Source organism: Camellia sinensis, chromosome 2 (assembly GCF_055761805.1).
Source record: "Camellia sinensis isolate YWXY chromosome 2, ASM5576180v1, whole genome shotgun sequence".
NCBI lineage: Eukaryota > Viridiplantae > Streptophyta > Magnoliopsida > Ericales > Theaceae > Camellia > Camellia sinensis.
Window position 1 is genome coordinate 165,150,653 of NC_138962.1, and position 23,763 is coordinate 165,174,415.

At 32.4% G+C, this 23,763-nt stretch overlaps 1 long non-coding RNA gene across 1 annotated transcript; it reads right to left on the reverse strand.

The window, feature by feature from the left end:
• Window positions 1-18,166: 18,166 nt before the first annotated feature.
• Window positions 18,167-20,393, reverse strand: LOC145819734 (uncharacterized). Its single transcript, XR_014360497.1, has 2 exons — window positions 19,140-20,393; window positions 18,167-18,537 (listed from the first exon to the last, which is right to left on the reverse strand). It is a non-coding gene; the product is annotated as an uncharacterized LOC145819734 (long non-coding RNA).
• Between the last annotated feature and the right edge of the window lie 3,370 nt (window positions 20,394-23,763).

Below are 23,763 nucleotides of genomic sequence, written 5' to 3' on the forward strand. Positions count from 1 at the left end.
AGTAGGACAATTGGCGACTAAAATTGAATTAGTAGCCAAAAGTGAAGACTTTTGGCGACTAAAATAGTTTAGTAGCCAAATATATACTTATTGGCGACTAAAAATCAGTTTAGTCGCTGATTATATGGGTTTTAGCGACTAAAACAATTTTAGTAGCCAAAAGTGAAGGTTTTTGGCGACTAAAAGAAATTAGTAGCCAAAAGCATAGGTTTTGGCGACTAAAAAATGGTTTGGTCGCCGATTGTAGGTGTTTTACCGACAAAAAAAAAAATTGTAGCCAAAAGTAAAGGTTTTTGGCTACTAAAAAAAATTTAGTAGCTAAAAGCGGATAATTGGCGACTAAAATTGAGTTTAGTCGGCAAAAGTGGCGGCTTTGGCGACAAAAAATCAGTTTAGTCGCCGAAAGTGGTTATTTTTAGGCTAAAATTAATTTTTTTAGCGACTAAATTATTGGTAGTAGCCAAAACTAAGGTTTTTGGCGACTAAAAAAAATTTAGTCGCCAAAAGTGGCTCCTTTTTTTTAAAATTAATAATTTATTTTTTACACAAATTAATATTTGAATAAAAATAATTATGTTTATATATATAGGTTAATATTAATACGGGTCAATATACTATATAAATAATATATTTTGCATATATATTTATGTGGTGTTATTGTGGTATAGTGGAGAGAGTGTGTTGGGAAGCACAGAGGGTAATTTTTTTTTTTTCCTGGAATAAGCTTTTGGCGACTAAAACGGGTGGTCGCCAAAAGCTTCAGTATTGGCGATGAAAAAAATAGTTGGCAAAAGTATAAATTAAAAAAAAAATAATTCACTATTGGCGACTAATGTATAATTTAAAAAATATAAATGAGCTTTGGCGACGAAAATTTAGTCGCTACAGACTTGGTTTTTGGGCAACTAAAATACCTTTCGCGACAGTTTTCCAGCGACTAAAAAATTTAGTCGGGAAACTTAAAACCTGACTTTTGGCGACTAAAAATTCACTTTTGTTAGTCGCCAAATGTGTTTTTTCTTGTAGTGGGTGTAGGAAGAGGTAACGGCGATGATGGAGGAAAAGAGAGGTGGCAGTCATGGAGGATGGTGGTGACTGATGGTTAGGGTTAGGGTTAGGTTTTTGGTAGTTTGAAGAAGAAAGGGGTATTTTGGTAGTTTCATTTTAGGACTAAAATGTAATAAAAAAAAATTCATTAAGTATGTGTAAAGAGGATAAATGGTGTGTGCAAATAGATGCTCCCCTCACTTAAGCACCCCCTCCTTAAAGAGTTTATGACCAAATAAAAATATAATGAAAGAGTTTTGGCTAATAATTTTTGCTAAAACACATTGTACTTGAATTTCTTCTCTCCAAAGTAAGCAACAAATCATCGTCCTATCTTGTTGTCTCGTTATATCTTAGCTTACTACCTGACACGATGACATCAAATCATTCTTTACTTATGTACTATTCCATTGGTCATCCAGCATAGTTCTCACAAGAGTAATGCTATAGACCACTAATTTATCATCACTAACCCCACCACTAGTGAGGTGGCAATTGAAAAAAAAAAGAAAAAAAAAAAAAACAAGGCACAAAACACATGTGACAGTAGGTGGGACCCACTGCCACATAATTAGAGCCACCACTAATTAGTGGTCTAAAGCATTTTTGTTCTCACAAAGCTGGGATTGTAGGAATTAGATCGCCCAATTCATCTAACGCCTAATTTGTAAATTTGATTATTTTAGTTAGTTTTTTAATTATTTTATGAGATAAAAAAAATTAAGTTTAAATAATTTGTAATTTTTTTATAATTGAATAGATGATTGTGGAAGAAAAATTGATTGATTGATATGTAAGATGTGACATTTTGTCGTATTGATTATTTTAGTCTTTTTTTGTCTTTATTGACTATTTTAGTAAAAAAAAAATTGTTTCCAAACAGGGCCTATGTCGAATCCATAAATTATTTTGGGAAAAAAAAAAATCTAAGGTTTGACTTTTGTAACAAAATAAATCTTGAATTTTCATTTTATCAATTAATCTCTTGAAAGGTCTAAAATACCATTTTCCATTGAATTTAATTACTAAAATATCATTTTTTTAGGTCAAATTTACTTAACGAAAATTAGTAAATGATTCAGATTGAAAATAAATTAAAATATTAGAGTTTGAATTGATAAAATTAAATATTAAAAATTTATTTTGTTACAATGGTCAAACTCTAGGAATTTTTTATAATTTTTCCAATTATTTATTTTGCATTTGGGTTATAAGTTTAATTTTAAAATTTTTAGAACAGTAGTCCTAAGTTTTATTTATTAATTTTTTTATTTTTTTATTTTTTTGAGTAACAAATTGAAAAATCATATTACCTTTACTTGAAGTCTATTTGTTCACTATTTTACCTATTTGTCCATGTCACCTATCTATGTAGTGTCACCAATTTGTCTAGTATCACGTATTTTTTACATATATATTCACATATCACCTATTTATCCACTTATTCGCCAATATCACCACTACCACCAACACACTTTTCCGGTGACCAAAGGTCCGAAGTGTCACGACTCAAACCTGCCCCTATGGGTTTAGCACCGTAACCGGCCAGTAATCTGAGATTACCGAAGGCCTGCTTAACAGTAAAACAGTAAGACAGAGTACAGAGGCATAGCGGAAGCCAAAACAGTAAATAGACAATGTCCAATGAGCTGTGACAGTCTGTGTGCAAAAAGATTTTTCATTCATATACGCACATTCAGAACAAAAGAGTACGTACATACATCATATACAGACATTCAGGTTAGGGATCGGATCCCTACCATAACAGTACAATACGGTAACATTTAGTCTATACAGATTACAAAACAGATACAAAAAGGGGAAAACTAAAATACCCCAAAAGCCCTGGCTTGACAAGCTTGGAACCTCGCAGTGAGTTTGACAAAAGGAAGTCTAACCCACGCTCCTAGCTCCGATCTGGTGCCTGTACACCTACATATATATATGAGCAGTGAGCTAAAGCCCAGTAAATAACATAATGCGTAAAGAGGTTAAGAATGAATGTCCTTTCAGTATTGAAAATAGTCAATTGATTCAGTATAACACCCATTCAGTCATAATAGTCATATGTGGTACATCCATTAGCAGAACAGTACAGTAAACAGTAGGTCTTGAGAGACCGAACAGTCAATGATGGCCATCAATAATGGTTCCAAACTTAGGAATCGACACAGATCTCTATAACAGTAGCAGTAACAGTTCAGTAACAGTATGTTGCTATGGATGCCACAATACAGTTCAGAATAGAGGACAAACATTCATTCAATTAACAGTAAACAGTTCAGAAAACAGTTCAATTGATCATTCAGAAAATATTCATTTTCAAACATATCTTTACAACATTGTTACTCACAGAGTTCTGGGCTACAGATAAGCTAGATCACGTCTCTGAAAGCCAATCCTACACAGTTGCAGAATGAACACACACTAAGCTACACAGTTGGGAAAATAATAACTTAATCCCTATCTTGACTCGGTGTGGTTCTACATCAATATCCTTATTAAGATGCCTTAAACTAGGCCTAAGAATGCCTAGAATGAAATGAGGATGCAAAGATGTACTTAGAAAACATTTTCAGAGTTTTCAGAAAACAGGGGTCTCGCTCGAGCGTTGGATTCCCCGCTCGAGCGGACATGCAAACAAAAGACTCCGCTCGAGAGTAAACTTTCCCACTCGAGCGTACTAAAAAAGTACTGGATGTGTGAAAATCACGCTCGATTGGGCGCTCGATACCCGCTCAAGCGCGTGAAACAAGTCTTCGCTCAAGCGTCCAATATCTCGCTCGAGCGGACTGTAAAACAGTGTAAAGTGCTGGATGCACGAATTTCACGCTTGAACGCCAGACACTCCGCTCGAGCGTAAGTCCAAAATCTGGAATTTCCAGATTTGGACCTCAAGCTCAAAAACAAGTTTTAATGTACTAAATTCGATCCTTTTGGGCTAATTTTCAGGAAAACACTTCAAAACTCATAATATAACATGTTTCAAAGGTCAATTTGAGAAATCAAAGCCCAATGGTAGTTCAATTAAATCCAATTTCAAACCAAACTTTCAAGAACATGATAAACATGTACATGCACGAATTTAAACACTTCAAAGCTTCAAATGCTAGCTCAACTGGGCCAATTCTTTTCGAAACAAGATAAATTCGTGGTCCTTAGCAAAAATATGAACATGCAAGTGACAATTTTCCATGAACATAACTCAAAATGCAACAATGTAGACATGTATGCATGATATATGCTACAATTCAACATTTTAGGACCAATTCTAGGCTCAACTCTTCAATATGACATGAACCATGCAAGAACCAACTTAAAGACACAATTAAGAGGTTGAATTCCTTACCTAAGTCTTCAATTTAAGGTGTGGAAGTTCTATTCTTGTAATCTCCTACAATTTCTTCAAGTTCACCAAGCAATTCACAAGATGGAGCCAAAACCTCTCTTTTCTCTCTCTCTCTCTCTCTCTCTCTCTAGTCGGTTTGAGTGTAAGGTAATGGCTGAGGAAATGTTTTGTGTTTAACATAAATGAATCAACAAAGGGGGTCCTAGATTAATCCACTAGGATGGCAATTTGGTGATTAAGGCCAACTCTCTAATTTAGCTTATTTTAATCTAATTTAATTATACCGAATCACATTTCAGATAAATACACCATAAAATCACATAAATTATAATTAACACGTATCACTAATCAATTTCAAATTCGGCCGCCGATAAGGCCTTCAATTTGCAGTTTAAAGCATAAAACATGAACAGATAGTGTAACAGTCAACAGATAGATATGCACTTAAACTAGCACATTCAATCAATCAGTTCAGTTTTTCAGTCAGTTCAATTACTTATCATGATCAGTCTCAGTTTAGCAGTAATCAGTAACTTAATCAGTAATCAGTAGTGAGGGTTATTACACGAAGATAGTAAGTAAACATAGAATTAGTTATCCTTCAAAACAATAATTTATTCTTTTCACCAAATAATTACATTAACCATGTCCACCTTCTTAGGAATTGATTTATCAACAATCTTTGGACCTGATATCATACACCACACCACCATCAATTCCGCCCTGTCACCCCATCACTGCTATTATAACTATTAATACATTAGTTTTAAATTTACAAGCAATTTAAAATAATTTTATAAAAAAAAAAATTAAATGTTAAAAAAAAAATTACCAAAATAAAGGGAACATAAATAACCCAATGTAGTTAACAAGGGTAGACCAATTATTTTCGAGAAAAAAAAAAAGGTAGTTCAAGAATGGCATTCTTCGAATGATTTGATTCATTAATTTTTAAGTCATGTACGTGTAAATTATTTATGAATAATTTTATATTAGTTCTAACTATATAATTTTAAGACGTGGATTGTGTTCCGTCCATAATCTAAACAACAATGATTGAGACCTCCATTTTTTTGAGACCCCCGCGACCTCATTTGGATCTTTACCATTGATGGTGTGAGTCCCACACATATATGAGTGGGTCCCATATATACATCAATGGTGGAGATCCAAAGGGGATTGTGGTGGTCTTCAAAAAATAGGGGTCTCAAGCATTTTTCAAATCTAAATTGAAGGATATTGTTTGAGTCTGTAGGACCTACCACGGGTCCTGTTTCGATAATCCAAACCATTTATTGTGTTGAATACTTCGTATATTTCATCCACTAAAAAACGTAGGTCGATCTAATAAGTGTGACCTATTCATTTTATAGTGTTTGTCATTAAAAAAATGAATGACAATTATGTTTTTAAAAATAAATCTTTTTTTTTTTATATAACAAATGAAATTGAATAAGATACAATTACCGAATTGACTTTTTTTTTTTTAGTAAATAAAATACATAAAATTCTTGTTAAAATAAACCATTCAAATTATTAAAATAAAACTCGTAATATGTACAAATAACGTGCTCAAAATTATACTATGAACAATCCACCACCATCATTTATTATATTTATTTTCAAAGATATGGATATATGCTGCGGCCACCACCGTCGCCCTCTGCCATGTCACCCACCTCACCACCACTAATTCAATATATTTAATTTATAAAATCAAACACATATAATACTTGAAAAAAAAAATATAAATTACAAATACGCTTCTTAAAATTTGTTTAAAATATAAATTATTTCTTATGGTCTAAAAGTTAAATCTCGGCCCTTAAAATTTTTAATTTCATAATAAATGACATTTTTTTATCAATAAATCATAAAATCAATTAACAATTTTTAATAATGTATAAATGTATTTTAATTAATAATTCAAGTAATTTTATTATTATATAAGAAAACAGTTATAAATTTTATTTTTTTAATTAGTTCTATTAAATAAAAAATTATGACAAGAGAATATTTATAATTTTCTTAATCGCAAGAAATAATTCGTATTTTAAATACATTTGAACAGATATATTTATAATTCATCAAAAAATTAATTATAAATTTTTTACAGAAAATGTCGTCAGTTATTCTTTCTTTCTTTCATTTTCACCGTGGATGGAACGTCTCCGGAGTTGTCGGTAGTCTCCAGCATGAAAGTGGCCTCCTCCAATAAAACCAAAATCAAAAACATAAAAGAATAAAATCATCTGATTCTCCAATTTTGATTTCACACTTTTCATTGAAAAATTTAAAGAGGGATTTAAAAAGAGAAAGGAAAAAAAATGTATAAAATTAAGTGAAATATAAGTATATTTTATTTACATTTCATATAATTTTTTTCTTTTTCTTTTTAATTCTGTTCTCAAATTCTCTAACCAAATATAGCGTTAAAGTAATCTCCATCAACCGAATTCCACAAGGCTGGAATCGCCCGAATCTTACGTGAAGCATACCTTATATATTACAAGTTGATCTTAAAAAGTTTGAAAAACTACACAAAAATATAGAAAAATTATATTTATGTAATACGAAATAAGTATAAGTATAGAAAATTTAAGAACAGAATAATTTATCATAGAAAATTCTTAAGAATAAGAAATAAAAAAAAATTAAAAAAAAGATTACATATTACCAATAATATGAACAAATAAAATATATCAAAAATTAATATTTAAATTAGAAAGTAAATATATATATGTGAAACAACAGAAGGATATATTGAAATTAAAGATTGTGAATATGATGTAGGAAAAATAAATTTAATAAATTATGAAAATATATTTAAAAAATAAAGATAATAAGTATAAATATATACATATAGGGAGTGTATAAATACAAATTACACTGTTGTTTGATAATGTATTTTTGTGTAATATTAGACAACAAAATTTTGAAAAATTTATAATCAGTAGAATAAAAAGTAATCTATATGGGAGACTATTAGATTTTAATTGCAGACCAGAATATTATATTAGCTTAAAAGATGGATTCATAATTAGATATTTAACATTAAAAATAAAAACTGTAGGAATCAATTGCAGACCAGAATATTATATTAGCTTAAAGATAGATTCATAAATAGATTTTTAACATTAAAAATAAAAATTGTAGGAATCAATATGCATAAAACCACCTATCCATTAAGGATATTTTGAAAAATAAAATATAAGCTAGATAATACCATAAATCTTAAAATGCAACATAAAATTATAGAAATAGATAAATTTGAACATACTAATAGAATACCGATAAATAGAATTATACTTAAAAGAATAAATCTTAATGAGATTAAACAAGATAATCGATCGATAACAAGTTTTAACAATCTTAAAAATATTAGGAAAAATTATGCAAATAGTCCCTATACTTTACACGATGTGTTAATTTGGTCCCTGTAGTTTCAATTTGCTCGATTTTGCCTCTTAATTTAACAGATTGTGTCATTTTAGTCCAATAAATAACGATTGTTAAGTTAATTTATCGGAAAGTCAAACAAAGTGTCAATTTGGTCCCTGTATTTTCCACAGTGTGTCAATTTAGTCCCTGTCAAAATCGAGAAAAATGAAACTACAAGGACTAAATTAACACATTATTTGACCTTCCGTTAAATTAATTTATCAACCGTTATTTATTGGACTAAAATGACACAATCCGTTAAATTAAGAAGCAAAATTGAGCAAATTGAAACTACAGGGACCAAATTGACACATCGTGTACAGTACAGGGACTATTTGCATAACTTACCCAAAATATTATAAAGAGAAAAAAAATATAATTAAAATTGATAATACCGGGAATATTAAAATGGAAACTCCTAGCACCTTGAAAAATAATGACAAAATGGATAATGTAAGTATATTATCAAAAAGACACTCTATAGATAATTCTAGTATACAATTCAGTAGGAGTTTAGTTAGTAAATGAATAATAGGATACAAAATTACGAAGACTAGTATATGAAAATGAGAAAAATCTTATGACTTGGACAAAAGATGATGAGGGAGAGACGCAAAAGGAATACAACACATTTGTGAAAAGATACAACAAAAAGAATGAAGAAAATAAAATGCTATTGTGAAATCCCGTATTTTTATATAATAAAAATAATATATATATATATATATATTTTTAATTTTCTTGAATAATTATTCACAATATTTTGAATTTAATATTCTGTATATTTTTATACTGAAAATTTATTCAAAATAAAATAAAATAAAATATTTTTGACTTTATATTATTACTCAATATTAATTTCTGAACCGTATAATATTTTTATTATATTTTTCTCTATATTTTTTTGTAATCAAATTACACTAGAACCTAATATTTTTTGTACTAAAACCCAATCAAAAATCATGGGTTTGCTCCCAGGTTTTCTCACTTTCCACCTTCAACGTGCAGTCATTTTATGTATTAAAAGAAAATGTGGTGGACATGCAATACCGCCGGGTGTTCCACTCCTTTTATCATTTCTTTTAATTTCTTCTCAATTTTATATTCTTTTACTCTTCCTCATCTTTCCCACAAATTGAGCTTCTCTTCTAGTTTCATCTCTCTCTCTCTCTCTCTCTCGGTTCCCTCTTTCTCTCCACCTCTTATTCTCAAAACTCTCTTTCTTCTTCTTTATCTTTGCTCTTCCTCATCCTCCCGACCTCCATAGCCACGGTCTTAACCCATACTATCACCAACCCGAGAACTTCACCACCATTGGCGCACCGTCGGACCGCCACCACTACCACTTAATTCCATTATCATCTAGAACCACAATTCACAACGTGTTATGGGCGAAGAAAGATAGGAAGAAGGAAGATGGAAGATGGAGGAGAAAGAAATAAAGTTTGAGAAGTTTATTTTGAATTTTAAAAGTTGGTTTTCGGCTTACTTTCGGCATGCCAAAACCATCCATTCCGGGAAGAAGTGAGAAAGATAGGCCATGTAAGATGAAGTACGAAGTAAGTTGAAGAGATTGGCGAAAGAATGAAGTAAAACCGTTAAGAATTAAGAACGTTATGCAGTCCTAAAGATGGTTCGAAGAAAAGTCAGAGACGGGAGGAAAAATCTTATTTTTGGTCAAATTTTAGAGATCCAATGGCATGCAAAAAAGAGACGGAACGAGGCGTATGAGAAGTGAAACAAAAGCTAGGCCGTGAGGTAAATCCAATGACGTTAAAATAAGACAAAACAGAGTTAAGACAAAAAAGATATAAGAACTTGAAGTAGTGGATTTGAAACTAAATTTCTGGTCTTTCTGTTCGTGCATGCTACGGCTGTTAGAGAAGATGAATTGAATTTTATCCAGCGTTTCTCGACCCATGGTGCTACGGTGCATCCTAGTGCATTTAGGTTAATCGAGTGGTCCTATGACTTTGGGGATGACCACCCTTAGGTTTTTCGATGTGTAGAATCTATTTTTGGGGTTAGATCTTGCAAATTCTAAGTCTAAGATGATGATCAACAACTAAAAGTTCTAAGAGAATCCAATGGAAGATCAACGGTGAGATCGCGTCCGATTAATGTGAAATTTCAGCAAGACGATCATGGAGCCAGGACGGTCATATTATACGATCAGAATCATAAATCAAACTCAAACGATAAATCGTTGGCAACCAAACATAGTAAGAAAACCCTCTCAACCCTCTCATTTTTTTTTTATATTTGAAATTTTCAGATTACATACATATGATAAAATGTCTAAACTTGTAGATAGAATTTTATTTATAATTGTATGAAAATTTATGATGGTATATCAAATATTGGTAATCTGAAAAGAATGATAATATTGTGGAATTTGGACTTGCATGTGTAGTTTATGCCATTAAAAAGATTATTGAAGATGTTATTTGGCCCTTTAAATCTGCCAGAAAGTTGTACGAATTTTTAGACAATTTTATACTCAAAATTTGAAGATGATTTCTTTTACAAAGTTGTTGATAATGATGTCTAGTTCATCCAAAAGAAATTTCAACAATTATTGAGTTTTTTACGAATTTATACAAAATTTTAACCAAATCTGGAGCTATAGGCAGATTTCACTATGTGTTTGAAAAATCATTAAAAAATTTATAATAAACCAAATCTGGTAATTTCTAAGCAAAAACAAATGAAATTTGAGAAGTCTAGTTTCATAATAAATTTTTAGATTATGGAATCGAATTATAAATTTAAGTATGGAATTAATTTAAGAAAATGTGATAAATCTGTGTCATGAACATTCTTGGAATGTTTAAGAATTATTTATAATTTATTTTTGGAAAATGCTTTCTGAAAAATGACCATAACATGTTTATTGAGTATTCTGTAGATTTATATGAATTTTAGAGTTGTATAAGTAATTTATTTATAATTGTATTTGCAAGATATACGTTCTGAAAACTTTGGCAGATTAAGGAGGAAGCAAAAAATTATCTCTTCAATTGCTTATTAGGACTAAAATTTAATATTGTGCTAATCTAATCTTGTAGATTAAAAATACATGCATGTGTGTGATTATGATTTATTTCTTCTTTTTGGTATCTACATTATTATTTCATACCATGGTTTAAATAAATTGTTTATTTAAATTTTGTACAATTGTTTATTATTGTGTGACATGTGTAATATTTTATGTTGAAATTTTAATGAGTTGGTATAACATTATTGGTAATTAAATTTTAAATTATTGTGACTATCTCAACAAGTAGAGAAAAACGAAATTTAACCAATGATACATTAAAATTTAAAAGTGACGGGGTGAGCCCGGTTTAGAATCTTGCGCAAGTGAGTTGCGAACCCTAACATGGCACGGGAAGGTATTTCGGCTCTTATCGGTGTAGGCGATATAAGGTTGGTGGTGCGGGTGTCATAACATAGACCGTTCCCTTGGGGCAGACCGTAATGTCACGACTCGGGTATGCAACCCTGGTGCGTGGGCATCATTTGTAGTTACAGTAAGTGACATTTGAATTTTGACCTAGGGGGAGTCAGAATTGCCTTGTGGCCATTGCTTAGCAGTTAAGTGGAAATAGTGCTCCGCGGGGAGTTACTTAAACTTATCTGATAAACTAAATCTATGAGAATTTAAAAAGGAAAGTGGGCATTTTCCTTATGATGAAATACTGCCTCTGTTTGTCATTTTTATTTATTTATTATCTATTGTTATTATTTCAACTAATGACATTCCTATTATGCTTATTAAATGCTACTTGTTATTCTGTTACTACGCATTATTCATTGTGGGTATTATTATCGGGGTGGGTATTTCAGGTTGTAGTATCTTATTGAGCTCGTCGCTCATTGGCATTCTTGTTGCCCTAGCGTTTTATGCCAGGTACCGAAGAAAGCGAAGGAAACACTGATGCCTTACAAGGCGACACTCAACCTTGGTTAGCTTGAGGAGTGCCAAGTTCCATGAACTATTTTCTAAAATTTCTAGTTTTTCTCTAGTTTTTTTTTTTAATATTCATGTCATTTCTTTTATGTAATAAGACCAAGTTGTGATGTAAGAACTTTAAATTATGAGTTGTTAATTAATAGATGTTAGTAATATTGGTGGCAATATTGATTTTAAATTCTAAATCTTATTATGATGTCCTTAAATTTTGGGGCGTCACAGTTATTATTATATACTAATGTTAATAGTATATATACCCATAAAAATATGCATAGAGGGATTTAATACTTACGAACTATGCACTTACTTAGATAGTGGATGCTCGGTGCATTTTGGGAAAACAAAATTATCCACCATTAATAGTTTGAATAACTAATAATAGTACGGTAATCCATAATGACGCTATAGAAAACTTAGTTATAGAAATAAATTTCATCGCCTTTATCATTCCCAAACTTTGGACAACAAATCAACCATCACATGATGTAATAATAGGGAATAACTTTCAAAGATTATATAGTCATTGTACTCAAACGTTACACTCTATTATCTTTACAAATAACAATAATCCAGTTGAAATCTTAAAGTTAAAAATAGTTGTTATACATCACAATATTGACTTCATTCGCAACAAGCATGGTGAAGAGGTAATCTCTCCAACCGTGCGCAAAACTACACTAAACATTAAAGAAGTTAGTATTCATGAAGAAATTCAAAAAGAGCAACATGAAACATGTAGAAATTTATATAGCGATGATCCCTTAAAATTTTGGCACAAAGATAAAAGTATAGCTAAATTAAACCTAATCGACCTTAATAAAATAATTAGAGTAAAACAAATGGTAAGATCTCAAACGAAAGGACTAATTACATATAGTAATAGTCCACATAGTAGTCTAGCCTTTATGGTTAGAAATCATGCTAAAATTAAAAGAGGAAAAGTTAGAATGGCAATAAATTATAAAAAAAAATTAAATGATAATGCCAAAAGGCATGGTTATTTTATCCAAATAAGCAAGTCCTTTTTAATAGAATATATTATCCAAAATGGATTATAAAAGTGGATACTGGAAAATCAAAATGGATAAAGAAAGTATATCACTAACAGCCTTTAGTGCACCACAAAAACATTATAAATGGCTTGTAATACCATTTGGATTAAATAAATACACCTCAAATATTCCAAAGAAAAATGGATAATATCTTTAAAGTACTAAATAGCATTTGTGTTATATATATAGATGATATTTTATTTTTCTCTAGATCTATACAACTATATAGAATAGATATTAAAATAATAACAAGGAAATGTAAGGAACATGGAGTAGTTTTGGGTGAAAAGAAATGTGTGCATGCCTAAAAGGAAATAGAATTTTTAAAACTTGAAATCAAGGCAATGTCAATAAAAATGCAAAATTATATTCTCAAAAAAATTAATAAACTTCCAGATAAAATAATAGATAAAAAACAATTAGAAAGATTTTTAGGATGTTTGACTTATGCCTCAAATTTTATAAAAAATTTATCCAAAATAAGAAAACCATTACAAAAGAAATTAAAAAAAAAGGATGAGAGTTAGATTTGGAATTTAGCTGACTCCACATTAGTAAAATTTTTAAAAGAAAAATGTAAAGATTTACTTAACCTAACTCTTCCCAATGAAACTAACGAGTTAGTACTAGAAACCGATGCAAGTAACAATCACTGGAGCACAATTTTAATAATAAATAAAAATAATAATCAACTACGTAGATATTGTAGTGGAAGTTGTAATCAAGTTGTATCCCACTATGGAAAGAGAATTATTAGCCATAATAAAATGAATAGAAAAGTTTTTAATATTTTTTGCTTCAAAATCATTGTTAATAAAAATTGATTGCAAAGGCCTACTAGGCTTCGTAAATAAGAATTTATCTAGCATGCAGGTTTTTACGATGGCAACTCTAGTTAAAATAATTTACCTTTGATATAGAATATATTAATGGTAATAAAAATGGTTTAACAGATACTCTAACTCAAGAACTTGCAGATGGCTTCCACATCCACATGACTCACACCACTAGTGGCATGACTCGAACTCCGCCCCGTACAAGTCAGTGAGGTGACCGGCTAGTAATCCGAGATTACCAAAGGTCTTCCTGTACAAATCAAAATTATCAGGGCTAGCGGAAGCTTAATACATAATTAAAACAAATAGTCCATTGAGTTGTGCTAACTATATGAACAAACACATAATTATGTTAATCTACCCACTTTGTAATACATACATATCAACATGTACAAAAACATTTATACATCATCAAAACTTTAACCTCATGTACATAACATTTGCCAAAGCCAACTAGACTTAGCCTCAACTCAAAGGCACCAAAACCAAACTCAAAAGGGCTCCAATTGGTGGCTCGGCTAAAAGATTCCTTCTGAGCTTACTCTTTAAGACGCTCACCTATGCATATATATATACACACATTGAGTTAAAACCCAGTGAATAACATTAAAGTAAAGAGGGATCATTACAACCAGAGAAGGAAACCCTCCTGGAAGAGGCTCAAGAAGTGCTAAACTTGGTGACACAAGACAGCGCTGAAATTATTAGAAAAATACAGGGAGCAAGGAAGAGTCGTTCCATGAACGAGCTTATTAGGACCACCCATTTAGTTACCAAAAATTTTTTATGACTAGAAGTATTATATTTGTTTCTTCAGCTGCCGAATGATATTCAAAATAAAATAAAATAATGTACTTTCGTTAAGTTATTTCTAAAATGGTATGAAGAAAATGTGATCCATCTGGGAACTCAGTGATGTTACTTTAACGGATGGACAATAGTATACAGTTATAGAATGTTAAAGGTTTCCTTTGATCCAGACAAAGTCATCAGCCCAAAAGATCCTCTGGTTCAAATTTGAAAGTTGGGAATAGTCAATACATTTGACAGTCTATCTCACCCACAAAGTACTGTGTTCTCTCAGCTCACCAAATTCCAACAATTCATGTTCAAGAGAATTTACGAAGTCTATAAAGAATATCCAAGCATGGCATCCATTACATCTATAACCGCACAAACGGAGGTAAAAGATGGATGTCTAAATGTCACTCATTATCAACAACAAAAAAAAAAAAAAAAAAAAAAAAAAAAAAACAAGAATGACGTAATCCCTTACAAATGTGATTGGCTCAAAGATTGGGAAGAACCTTTTATAATTGATCCAATAGAAGCAATACAAAACGGTTTGTCTTAATATCTCACGAAACTACAGAATTAGCATGGGTTGGGTTTAAATTAGTTCATTATGGAAGAATCACCATTGCAATAACACCATCATTGGCCAGAAAATAATTATTCTAGGATTGCTTTATAAATCAGTATATGATTACTTGGAACAAGTAGATTCTAGAACATATTTATCTGAAAGATGATGTAAATGTTTGGAAAAATATCTGATGGAGTAAGATATAGAAGGTTGGGATGAAATGTTTGAAGAATATGATGAGAATTATGATCTTAGTGATGTCATGGGTGATGAGGGGGTACAGAATTTGGAGAATGCAATGGATTGACTAAACTATGGGCAGATTTGCAAAACCTTGCATTGGCTACACACCCATGTGACCATTCCACCAGCTTGTCTTTTTTTTTTCATCAATAATATGTGATCACTTGACCACAACCACCTATTTGTCTTTTGTTTGTTCACAATAAAATATAATATGTAAAATATTATATATTTATAGATTAAGGTAAATCCAGAACTTGAAGTCCACAAGTGCCTATATAAAGGCCTTAAGGGAGAGCAAAATGAGACACAAATTACTTAAAGTATACTTGAAACTAAAAAAGAAGTTTAGTTCTCAGGCCTTCTTAGAGTAAACAATACTCTAACAATCTAATAGTTTACAGACATCCATTTCCTTATAAATTTTTGTTCAATAAATATATTTAAAAAAAATTCATTTCCAAAAAAGAGTGTATTACTACTGTATGTCATGTTATTGATCTTACGTCTCCTACATAACCAAAGAAATAGCTTCTAAAGTTACGGTCTGAGGTAGGAAACGAAATAGATTTGTGCTAAGCCTGATCAAAGGAAGGAAAAGTTGAGGTTAGCCACATCTATAAACTGGAAGCTTACCAACGCCAAAGCCCTACGCCGACTACGTTCAAGTAACGATAAAAATCTTTAGATATTGTTCTTATTTTGAAAGCATAGTGGGTCTAAAATCAAAATATCTCAAAACTATAAGAAGTAACAAGGTTTCTTTTTTGTGAGTGTTTACCACCATTTTTACATTCAAGAACTGTTATTAGATCGTAATCAATTACTAGTACTAATCGCAAACTATCAACAACGTCATAATTTTTTATAAAATCTATTAAGTACTAGTGCTACTAAAGAGATAAAATTTACTAAAAAAAAGAGTTAATAAAACATTACAAAAAATCTTATATTATCAACAACAACTAGAGAAAAATAATAAATAAAATTATTAACTAATTAAATTCCATATAAGTGTCACATCAACCAATCCTCGAGTCATAGTTGGGGGACAAAAACTCGGTGGACCTAGCATAACTTTCATGTATAGGTAATAAGGTTTTTTTTTTTTTTTTTTTGTCAAACTAAAAACTTCGTTAAAAATTATGAAATTAAAAATATAAGGAAAAAAAGACTCACTGCGAGAGATTTAGAGAGTGAAATCTCTTTTATTAGTACTACTCGCATCCTTACAACCAATCCTTAGACCTCACAATTTTTTGAAAAAAAAATAGAGCAATCAAACAAACAAAGAAAAAAAAAAGTTAAGTAGATTTTAACTAACATTCAAAATACATTGAACCTAAAACAGTCTGCCCACCGCAGCCCAAAGTTGTCTCCCATGGCAATAGAAAATTATTTTGGCGTTGTCTCCCATGCTCCACCGCACAGCACACTCTGCTCCGTTAGAGTCCAGATTGTCTGCTACCCTTTCCTGTGGCACTTCTTGTGGCGTTCCAGAACGACGTCGTTTTGGATTCTTTTTTTTCCTTCTTATTTTGTTTTTCAGCCCCTTTTCGTTTTTGAACCCTAGCCTCTCAGAGAGACAAACAGAGAGGTGACGAATGAAGAGAGAAGCGACGAACAGAGAGGGCTATGCAGGCGACGTGGTTTCCCAACAAGGCGAGGAGAGGCAGCAGTGAGGCGAGAGGAGGCGGCGAGAGACGAACAGAGAGGGCAACGGTGGCAAGGTGGCGACGAGGTCCGTTTCTCTCCCTTTGGTCTTCATTATAATTTTTGTTATTAATATATTCTCTCCCTTTGGTCTTCATTGTAATGAGAAATTTTCTTCTCTTTTATGTTATTGGCTTTTACATTTTGTGGTTCCATATTATCTGGACTGATTTCCAAGGAAAGAAACATGAAGGTGTTTAAATTTTGTTTGGCTGAGGGAACACACTACAGAAGATAAATGGACCACATGTTTCCGACACTTTTGGATTTGAAGCTTAAACAATACCCACAAGTCAACGAGTGGCACAAATCAAAAATCAACACATACACAAATGGATTTGAAGCTTCCTTGCAAGTAAGCAAGTAGTTGGCCTATACAGAGCATCATAAAGCTACAATTTGCAATCTTTGGCAACAAATCTACACATGGACACCGTAGAAGATCAGATGGAAAGGGAATACAAAGAATCGATGGAGGGGCTTTGCAATCTTGAGGCTGCAATTTGCAATCTTTGCAATTAATTGCTTGTTTTGATTTGTTTTATTTATTGTGAAATGTGAGTGGTATGATGTACTTAGTATTTGGTTTGAAATCTGGATTTCTAAGATGCACTACAAGTGCTTGTAAAAATGTTTGATTGAATATAGTTGTTTCACTTTGATTAACAAGTTCCTCACCCTCTCTTGTTAATTTTCTTCGTATACTAGTGGATTTTTTTTTTTTTTTTTTTTTTTTTTGCTGTGGTCTTGACTATTGCAATGAAAGTGGTGGTGATGATGTTGCTACCAATGGAGATGTAATTAACTCTAATAGTGGAAGAAGAAGTAGGTTACAATGTTATTTTTAATTGAAAGGAGTAACAGGCAAACACAACCAAAGTTTCGAACACAAACACAAATAGAGAGGGTTAGTTCCAGTGTTGGTCATGACATCTACATACTGATTTTTTGCTCTGTGAATATGAGATATGGAGCTAAATTTTGTGTCTTCAAGCAGAGTTCACATTTAGCACCATCTTGGATCAACTTGACTGCTATTTCAAATGAAGATTATATCTCATTGAATATTTCCTATTTCCATGTCAATTGTATGAAGAGTGAGCTGAAGAAAATATTAACAGGTTTTGTTATAGTAGTTAGAGGTAACAAGAAAAAGAATTTCCATTACAGATAGTAGAGATACAAATTTATGTCAAATTGGGCCAAATGTAATTTTACAGAAGATGTCTAGTACAAAAACTTACAAGGAGTAAAATTAACTTTGATGGCAAAAGTGTCAATCAAAATTGAAAGCGAATCTTTCAAACATTAACAGCCTTTTATTTCCAATTTGTTCATAAAAGCAAAGATTGGCAAATCCATCTCAATTAAAAAGTAATCTTGTGATTCTTGAACTCTCTTTTAGCAGTCAAAATTGCAAAAAGTGTCAGAAACTCGATTTTGTTGGCATTTACCAAACCAAAAGTGAATAGAAAGTGTGAAGCTGCCAAGATTTCATGACCACAAAGTTTAACCTCCAAGGAGACATGAAAAATTTAGTGTCCAAATTAAATTTCTCACTACCATGGACTTAGCTATTGAAACACAATCCTCAATTACCGCACTTTGTTACATATTGAGCATTAAACTAAAAATTAAAAAAAAAATACACAAGATTAAGGGCAGAAAATAAAAGCTAGTTTGCAAAATCACATGAATGCTTATTGATGGAAAACAAAAAAAAAAATTATGAGCGCAGAATAGTTTTTTTTTTTTTAAAATATGGAAAAAAGATTTATAACATGATGCAAAACAACCAACATTTTACATGCACCATGATTCCATCTAGGGTTTTCGAAAGTTTTGATCATTTGATAACTCTCTACCTCATTTTTTGCTTTTTCTATTACAAATCAAAACAGATTTTTGCTTCAAATTGACCAAACCAGAACAGATTTTTGCTTCAAAACTTCGATTTTATATAAACCAATAATACCCAATAAATCAAATCACTTAAATCAACAACAAATCTAACCCAAGAAACCAACAACAAATCTAAAATCAGATTTTTGCTTCGTTTCAATGTTGTCCTCAATTCTGTCCATTTATCAATGATAAAATAGAGAATTTTACTCACAAATAAGCATTTTGGGCCTTTAATTTGAAAGCAATCTCGCCTGCCGCTGTCGTGTCGCCACCAAACTCAGCGTCGCCACCCATCATCTGTCCTTCGCCGTCGCGTCCCTCCGACATCTCTCTTTGTCGTGTTCACCTATCTGTCTCTCTCAGTTCTTCTCTTCACCTTCGTATTTCTCTCTCTCTCTCTCTCTCTCTCTCTCTCTCTCTCTCTCTCTTCTATTAGAGCTAAACAGATTATAGAGAAACAGATAAAAGTGAAAAGCGGGGGAAACTCAAATTTTGAAGGGAAAAAAACACTAAACAAAACGATGTCGTTTTGAAGAGCACCGCAGGAAGTGCCGCAAGAAAGGGCAATAGATGATCTGGACTCGTTCTATCATTGCAACAGTCACAGCTAGCCGTTGAACCCAACCATCTCCAAAACTACCCAACCATTTGCATACCTCTTCCATGGTCAAAAGATCCATGACCAGCAAACTCCTATAGTCAAACACCACTCGCCGAACACCATAAGTTTGAAATCACCTCCCATGGCTGAAAGACCCATGGCTGAAAGACTCCCTTGGTCGAACACTACCTATCCAAGGCCAAAGCACGAACACCACCCATAGCCAAAACACCACTAATGGTTGAACAACCACCTCTCCCACATGTTGAACCACCAAGAGGCACCCATCCAACACCTATTTGCTGTATACCCAACACCTAAACTGACTAACACCTAAACTGACTTCACCTACAAAAAACTCCAATCAACACCTAAACTAACTTCACCTTCCTACCTGCCGAACCCAACACCCAAAACACCTAACGACCAAGTCGCAGAATGCTCTATCATCAGACACCCTGCGTGGAACTTCCTGCTTCATCATAGAACAGTCCCGCTGTTATGTCAACCAGCCATCAAACCACATAGCCAAACCATTGCCAAAAAAGCACCCATACTCGAGCACCAAATACAACCAAATACTTTGGGACTGCCAGAAGTAAAAGATCTAATACACCCAAGAAACACCCACAACCGAAGCTAAAGATCAAGACAACAACCTAAGCAAAACCGGGTGGTAAAAACAGTAGGGGATTCAAGTTTATTAGAAGGGAAAAACACACATACACACACAAGAGGAAAGCTAGGCTAGCCGACCACCACTATCATTAGCGGCGGTCGGCCAGCTATATGTGAGGCCTGGAGAGGAAGTTTTTAGAGAGAGAAAGGCCCAAAAGATTTAGAGAGTAGGTAATACGGTTATGCAACATTGATACGCTAACAATTAAATTTTTGGTTAAAAAAATATATTAAAAAATTAGAAAAAATAATGAGGCATTTACTAATAAATCTTATTTTCATGATTTATGGATCATTTAGTCCCATAAATATTTGTATGAATCCATAAGTTTATTTCACATTAAAATTTCTCAAATGAAATGTACCCACATTTGGAAATGTAATGAAATAATAGTCACATATTCGAATGATGTCTTATTATCATATTTTAATAATAACACATTTGACAAAAATTTAATAAAATAATAGTGCACAAATATCACATTATCACATTTTAAAAAGAATGGCACATTTGTAAAAAGTTTAACAAGACAATAGTAGACACATTAGAATAATGTCTCATTGTCACATTTTAATAATGATACATTTGTAAAAGTTTAACAAGACAATAGTGTATAAATGTCTCATTGTTACATTTTAAGAAGAATGACACATTTAACAAAAATTTAAGGGCAAATTACACTAATAGTCCCTGTATTTTACCTCTTGTGTCATTTTGGTCCCTGTATTTTCAATTTGCTCGATTTTAACCCTCAATTTTTAATTTTGTATCATTTTAATCCAATTGTTAACACTGGTTAAAATTATTGACAGAAAACAAACACGTGAGATGTACATGACCCTTTTTCAAGGGCAATATGGACATTGCACTACCCTATCCTTCTTTCACCATCTTCTTCCTCTTGGACTCTCTGCAACACACCTACCACCATTGCCTTCCTGCACTACCAAAATCATCCATAGTCAAACCCAACATCAGAACCATCCACCTCTACCCCATCAAACCCAGTACCATTCGCTACCCAGATTACCAATCTGTTGAATGGATCATCCTCGTTCAGCTCCTAATTTTTTCTCTATCTCCTTAGTCCACCCGTCTGACCAAAGGAAGAGAGAGAGAAGGAAGAGGCACATGAGGGTTGTTGTCACTGCTGCTACTGTTAAGGAACGAAGCAGAGAGCTTGTTGGGGGTGGAAGAAGGTACACAGATCTACAAATGAAGAGACCCACACCGTGTGAGCAATAGAGTCGGATTGAACTCGTGGGGTCCTTCTCTTCTGATTGCTGTTGTGCCATGTCCATGCCTCCCTCACACTCCATGAATTTATAGTCGTTGATGGCAGTGGCCACTTTTTTTGCTGTCATCTCTTCATCTCCCATCCACATTGCCTACTCTTTCCCTCATCCATTCTTCTACCTCATTTGTCTCACTCTCTACTCCATTCTCTTTACTCTTTTCTGTTTTGGGGTTTTTTTTATTTGGGTCCAGTAATGGCAGGTACTGATTGGGTTATGGTAGGGAGACCTAGAATGAAGACTTGTGGGAACCCGGTTTGGTTAAAGAGGAGGCTTCGAGGCCTTTAAAAGTTAGGTTTGGTGGCTTAGCCAAGCACTGGACTGATGTTATCTCCATTGGAAATGGTCGACTCGATGCTATCCCCATTGGAAGGAAAAGGACAATAGATCTAGCAATGGAGAAACCCACACTGTGTGAGCTCTGTAGATTGTGATTGCGATCGTAATCGCGATCATCCAAGAACGACGAACGAAAAAACATCGAAATCAACAACGTCGAACTGCAAAACCCCCATTTTGTTCCTTTTATTTTGATTTTCACTTCGATTTTGATTTGTGATTGGTGGTGTTGTTTGGTGATAGATAATGGTAGTCATGTTTAGTAGTAGTAGTGGTGGTGGTGGAGTGGAGTGGAGTTAACGATAAACGGAGGAGGAGGAGGAGGAGGAGGAAGAGGAGGAAGGGCACAGATGGTGGGTGTTGCAGAGATGAAATGGGGAAGGGTTAGGATTGAAATGTCTATTTTGCCCTTGAAAATTGATCACATGTTGTGCACATGATTATTTTCTGTTAAATTTTTTAACAGAAGTTATTGATTGGACCAAAATGAAACGAAATTAAAAATTAAGGGTCAAAATCAAGCAAATTGAAAATACAGGGACTATTAGTGTAATTTGCTTAAAATTTAATAAGACAATAATATACACATAAAATATTATCACATTGTCACATTTTAAAAATGATATATTTGGCAAAAGTAGACAATAATGCACAAATGTTTCATTGTCACACTTTAAAAAGAATGACATATTTGACAAAATTTTAATATGACAATAGTGCACAAATGAAGCATATTCACATTTGGAATCTCCAAAAAATATAATGAAAGGACCTCAGGGTGTATCTTTTCTAATTCAATGGGACTTGATAGTTTACGAGAGAATTCATATGACTTTTTGATACATACTTTTCTAGAATGGGACTTCTGAGTAAATTTTTCATTTTATTATATCATACATATTAATTAATTAATTACTTTTTTTCTCACAATTATCTATTTGATTAAAAAAATAATTCTAAACATGTACATTTTTTACCTTATAAAAATAAACTAAAATTTAAACATTATTAACAAATTTAAGCGAGAATTTCAATGAGTGGATTATCTTATCTTGCAACCTGTCCTAAGGGCCTATAGGAGGGAAAATTATTGTTGAGTAATAATAGAGATCCTAAAAATTCTATTAAAACTTTTACTAAATATTTTACATAGGTGTGAGAGCCACACAGCGTGGGTCTCATGTGGGTTCTACACCCATGTGAGATATTTAGTACAATTTTTGGGGTCTAACATTTTGTATTATTGTTTGCTTGCAGGAAGTTGATATAGTGTTTCAACTTGATTGTTATTGGTTGAATTAGTGAGACGTAGTACTTTTTTGTTATTTGTTATTTTATTATTGGTTGAATAAGTTATTCCCTTCTCAAATCTCCTAACCAAATACAATGGGTCTGTTTGGTAACCATTTTGTTTTCAGTTTTCAATTTTCAGTTTATATTTACAAAAATTTTAAAAATTGTGCTAAAAACTTGCTTGGAAAATTTTTAATTTATAATACTAGTTCTTAGTTTATAAATTTGACCCAAAAAATGTAAACTGAAAAAAGATGTTTTCATTGGTTTATAAATTTGGCACTGTAGCAGAAGTTACAGTAACTTAGTTGGACCATGGTTCAAATCTTCGGAGCACCCGAATTCTATTTATTTTCTCCTAACGGTAAAATAAAAGTTGTATCTAAATCTATTATATTCCTCTACTTCATTCATGTTGACTGAAACTTGCTGAAATCAGGTCAGTCTCTCTCTTCTCTCTCTCTCTCTCTCCTCTCTTCTCTCTCTGTCTCCCCTCTCTTCTCTGTGTTCACCGAGCTTCGAATTTTTTTTCTTTTCTACAACATTATGTTGCAAACATGCAGATCTTTGTAGATCCGTCAACCAAATTGATCTCAGGTCTCTCTCTTCTCTCTCTCTTACTCTCTAT